The sequence below is a fragment of the Aplidium turbinatum genome, chromosome 2 (assembly GCF_918807975.1).
Source record: "Aplidium turbinatum chromosome 2, kaAplTurb1.1, whole genome shotgun sequence".
In the NCBI taxonomy this organism is placed as follows: Eukaryota; Metazoa; Chordata; class Ascidiacea; order Aplousobranchia; family Polyclinidae; genus Aplidium; species Aplidium turbinatum.
The window spans coordinates 2,737,467-2,743,536 of record NC_137473.1 but is presented as its reverse complement, the minus strand read 5'-3'; positions in this window follow the sequence as shown (position 1 = coordinate 2,743,536).

Sequence of the window (6,070 nt, the reverse complement as noted above, 5' to 3'; positions counted from 1 at the left end):
CCAAGTTTCGTTCAAAATTATGCAGTATTTAGAAAAATATTGAGGTTTGAAAATTAGCGGCCTTATTAGCTGCAGGTACCTTAGTCTTTTAAAACTCGTTTGTAGATTTTAAAATAATCAAGAATGCCTAACACAATCACCTTTATTTTTGTTTGTTATGAGTCTTTTTCGTGTTGTGCATGTCGTATGCATTATTTTACAAACAGGCCAATTGAGAAAGGCGAAAATAGCCAGGCCTCAGTATCAATCCATTTACTGGATCGTGGGTTAAATTTCAAATCTTACAAACTAAAAATTGTCTAACACTGAAATTTCATGTCAAAATTAACATTTCTACTTTTAAAGTGCCCCTGCTCCCCCTCCTCCGATCAAAAGAGTCACGTTACGCCGAAATAAAGTAATATTTTATGTTTTTAGATTGAATTACTATTTTATTATTTACAGCTGCAGTTCGAGAATTTCTGTGAGTTTCAGGGAGATATACTGTATTAACAGTAAATTTGGGTTATTTGAAACAATCGTTTTTGTTTTCATGATTTTATTGGATTTGTTAATTTGTTTCACCAGTACATGTTGTACAATATTAAAACTATTAAGCTTATTCTTTGAAATCGTGATTTAGGTATGAAGATGTTTGGTCACGTAGAGCAAACGTTGTAGCCAACTTATCACAACGCAGCTTCATGTTCACGATTGACGTTAAACTGACGTTTTTCTGGAGCTGTGCATGCGCTTCGTATGCGCTCCGCTCTGTGGCTCAACCGCCAACTTATCTGGTTGTTCACTTATCCGCTCACAATATTGTTTTGGTTAATTTTGTTTTTGAGGGAGGAGAGAGTGAACACAGTGAGTTGATAGATGAGGAAGTGAACACGCATCTTACTCTAGAGACACAGTTTTATCTTTAATTTTAAGAATAAACTTTATGTCAAAGTTTAAAAAGTGTTTTAGCAAAAATTAGCTTGCGTTGTCATTTTGTGACAATCTATGTTACAACTATAGTGGCATCTCTAAAGACGCAGCAACTCACCTGCTGACTGCGATAGCAGTTCAATAGAGAACATACAAACTGGGCGAAGTTAAAAAGCGACATCAAGTCCTGCAGGCATGTGTAGCCTACTGTATGAACTAAAAAAGGAAAGAAAAGTTCCAACATGAACAAATCCCTATACAACGCTGATACATTTGTCGTCGTCGTTTTAACTTTTTTGACAATCCATGTTAAAACTATAGTGGCATATCTGAAGACGGATCAACTCACCTACTGACTACGGTAGCAGTTCAATAGAGAACGTACGAACTGAGCGACCGTAAAAAGCAACACATCAACTCCTGCAGCGATGTGTAGCCTAAGGAAAGAAAAGTTCCAACATAAACAAAAGAAAGCATTAAAAATGATTGGTAACAACATGCGGACGGATGACCTTAACCGGCAAATGAAATAAGGAAGTTAATAAAGTTAACATGCAAGGCTTGAAAACGTAACACAAACAAATTTGAAAAGTTGTTCATGAAAGGGGAATCTCCCGGTTTCCATGGTGAAAGTGAGACTTATGTTTACGATGAGTACGATCATGCCGGCCGAACGACTCTTTGAAAGCATGTGACGCAGCTGATGTGTAAAGCTGCTGTTAAGTGGCAACTTGGGTAAGCAGCGCAGTTGTTTAGGTAGTTGAAGGGTAATTCCTACGCAAAATAATCATATGCGGACTACATGACAACTCTGAATTGCGCAAAGTCGTAATAGAATCTAGAAAACACTCTGAACATAAAAATCATGAAAAAAACGTTTTTCAAGCTAAGAGTTCTGTAATAACAAAAACACAAGTAACGTGCCGAAAGGCCACACAGCAGTATCTTTGTCATATGGAACTTGTCATTGTTCTAACAAATTACATTATGACTCCTCCATTTAGCACGTCACAGATGATTAACTTTTTTTCTATCAGTGACAGCACTTCAATGTTATATGATGATTGACGTTTCTACTTTGGCCAATTCTGCAAAAACATCATCCGATATCAGCTTGGCAATTTACAAGAACCAATGTTATCAAACAAACAGTTTGAAGGTCGCTGTACCTAGTCCTGACGTCATCCACATTGTTCGTTGATATGTTGCCCAAATTAATCTTATCATGAACCAACAGTTTGAAGAACTTTCCACTTAGCAAAGTCACAAACTTGTTTGCCCTTCCATGTCGCCGATAGTTTACCGAGCTATCATTGTCCGGCACGATGCCACGTTGTTGAGATCAGAAGTGCCCTGTAAACAATGAGAAAAACAAACAATCTGAACAGATTGTACTTATAGCGGAGATTAATATTTGTGTTTGGCAGTATCAAGCTAAGTTGGCATTGTTGATCTGAATGATTTACAGTTGTTTCATTTCCCACACGCAAGCCTAGGAATATTGCCATGTTTAAACCAAGAAATTAAATACAATTTGAACAAAATTGTTCATAAAAATAAGATTATGTCTAATATGTTGATGGTTGGCAATTGAAGAATTTAATTTTATCCTGTGTCGTCGTATGACTGCTCCACAGACACAATTACAGTGTTGCATGTGCGCGGAAGATTTCTGCTTAAGAATTTACAGCGAATTGCAATGAAGATGTTTGGTCACGTAGACGGGAGAGCAAAACGTTGTAGCCAACTTATCACAACTCAGCTTCATGTTCACGATTGACATTAAACTGACGCTGTTCTGGAGCTACGCATACGCTTCGTATGCACTCAACTCTGTGGCTTAATCGCCAACAGTCACTCTGTCACTCATCCATAATGGTTGGTTGGTTTTGAATCTTTATCCCCGGACTGACAAAGCCTTAATTGGTTTTTCCTGGTAGTTTCGCTTAGAGGCTCTTGACGCAGGGCCGGTTACCGAGATTGACAAAGTGAAGTTTTCCGATTGTTGAAGTGTTGTTGCCGGGGAATTATTACATTCACTAGGTGCCGCTGAATGGAGAGCTCTCCTGAAATGCGTTGCTCAAACGCACACCCCGAGAGTCGAACTTGCGCCGCGTGATCTTGAGCCAGGCGCGTAACCACTGAGCAAACGGGTCAGGAATGTTTCTTCTTGTCCTACCAGGCATATGATGTAGATGTAACGTTGTTTGAAGGAAAAGTTTGAACAAACACACATTCAAGCAGTTGCAGCAGCGAATGAATTGCGTGCGAACGATGAAAGGTATTTCTGCTTCCCTACAATGGCTTAGAACCAATTTTACGTTTCAGTTATTTGTTATAAGACGAAATCAAGTCAGCTTTTAAAAAATGTCTTTGGAGCCTTCCAGCCATGAGACAAGAGCATCGTTGATGCGAACGTTATGTCACTGCTGTTGTGATTACCAGGACAGCAAAATCTGTCATTTTTTAATGATGGATTGTAAAATGATTTTTAATGATGGAATGTAAAAATGATGGATTTTGCTGTCTGAGTAATTATTGTTTAGGAATACTGAGCCTTGAAAAAAGAAAGTTTTTTCTTTGTTTTTCCAAAAAAGACAAGTTAACCTGTAAATAAATGTAAATATTAATTATTATCGGTGATATTTGAGGGAATAATTTCAAAAATTAGTTGGCTGAAACTAACTCCGTGTCTTGATTGTTTACAATATCTTTAAGGAACATAGGTATTGAATATTATTGGTTATGCGTCTACAATAAGGTTTCCAAGTACAGCACGTAAGCATAAACCTTTGAATCAAATTTTAATGACTTTTAGTTTTGATTCAGATTCGCATTGAAGTTTCGTGTTTCTACTTTAGTCGAACACCGATTGTATTGTCCAAAACAGTTAAGTCTAAAATTCGTTTGAGAAATAAGATGCTTCTGATAATCAAATGCAACTTCATAGCTTCACATTTTTCAACCATAATTCAACTATAAGCTACTGCAAAAAATTCAAAGAAATTAATTTATCACAAAAACATGAAGTATTTGGTGCAATACGGCGGTTGGTTAGTTTATAAACAGCAGAATATAATGGTTTCAGTTCAGCTTGTTTTTATTTTGACTTCCAACACTTTCATGCTGAAACTTTTACGATATTTTATCACAAACGACATGACCAAGAAAACGTAAAAGCGTACTCTGGGACTACGTAATATACGAATTGGAATGGGTTTGGCACAATTGTAATATCTTGCAATGATGCACATCGAAAATAAGTCACTTGTAATGTATAGTTTTCAAAATGCATCCATACTGAGTCTACAAACTCTGCATTATGTTGGCCAACGGTGTAATATGATTGGCCGACTTAGGCAACGACGTCGAGTGTACCATACAATACACGCACGTGGTAGTCAGAGCGTCTTGTGAAATCATAAAGCAACATTTAGAAGGTTATGGAATTATAGAATGTTGTATGGCGGTGTGTGTCAACTTTCACGTTTTGACAAAGAATTATCAACTAGAGATAAATATGTTACATGGAGCTAAATTGTATCTATCAAGAGGCTACATTTTAAATTAGGAAAGATTTGAAAGCAGAAAAAACATCAAGGGTTTGTGACATGTTCTTTCTCAGAGCAACGATGAGAACATGTTCTTTCTCAGGAGCAACCATTGGACACGTGCCTTCTTTGCACGATTTTATAACTTCCGTTGACTGTACCCATTCTTTTTCTTGTTTGTAGGCTACTGAATCGTTTTAGTTTTGAGTAGAAGTTTTGTTTAATTTAAAAAACTTCTCAAACCTGACACCTGACACCTTCGACCTCTTTTCCTTATGTTGCACTTCTGTTTCCAAAAAAATGATGTTTAAAATTTTCTGTTGTCTTAGTAATGGCCTAGTAGCTGCAAAATGTTTCGTTTCGTTTCGGACCAAAAATCTTTAAGGTTTCGTTCGTTTCAACTTAAACAGTTCGTTTCAAACAGCCTTATTTCATACTGAGGAAAGTAGGCAAATTCAGTTTGATCTTTTATTTTTACTGAAAAAAAATTGGGGCAAATTTTTCGTATTGCTTCCCGACCACTGCTGATTTCTCTCCGAGGCTCTGGCTACCACCCCCGGATGTTCCAGCTAAGCATCTAAGAAAATTGTTGCGTGCTGATAGCTTAACATGAAGGGCTTCAGCATGGTGTTTGTAGGTAAATTATTGATCGAGCTTCACTCCTAGGTAGGTGGGACGCGGGTTGTGTGGGAGTGGGTTTCAGTTAAGACCGACAATTAGCGTTTAGATTTCCCATTGCAAAAATGAAGAGGTGTGTCAGTATTCTTGGTCAAGCTCAATTTCAGCTTCTACTAGTGGCGGCTCGGCGTGAATCAATGTAGGATACTCATTTTTTTTCATTTCAGACAGACTCCTTTTTTCTTTCGCTTTCCAGAGCACTCCTTGTTCACGTGATTATCTGTTATAAAACGCGAACCGCTTCGTTATTCTTCAAACTAGAAAGTAACTTCAGCTGGAAGGGTGAAATATCAACTCATTGTGCGTGAGGTCTTAGTGGACAAATCTGACCAAATCAGTGATTTCATTTTTGATCGTCTTCTTGTTGAGTTCATTGCAGAGGTAAGATGCAGGATTAATGAAAGAATTCATGGAAAGATTAAAGTGGGTTACGTCATCACTTTTATCTTAATTTAACAGCGTTTGTTTGACTTCATAATCGCTTCAAAATATATGGTCTTGTCACGTCACCAGTGTAATAAAAAGTCAGATTTTTTGTTGGTAACGATGAAAGCGTTGCCATGACGACCAAAACCAAACATTTTGTAATAATCAGAGACAAAGTTTTTCATTCTAAAACTTCTTTGTTGTTTCTGTTCGGCGTTATTTGCTTTTGTAGAGAAATCAGGTTAAAGTTTCATAAACAAATATAAATCATAACAATATTAATGCTATAAAAAAGTGCTCAACGTCAAGCAAAAAGTCAAGCAGAGCGAGTTACAACAAATGCAGTTACTAGTCTCTAAAAAATTTACAACCTGTTTCACTCTTAGTAGGGGTCATCAGAAGGTTCTTATATAAATAAAATCTATTTGACTTCATTTTATTTGAATAAAAACCTTCTGGTGATCCCAACTAAGGGTGAAACAGGTTGTAAAAGATTTCAATGA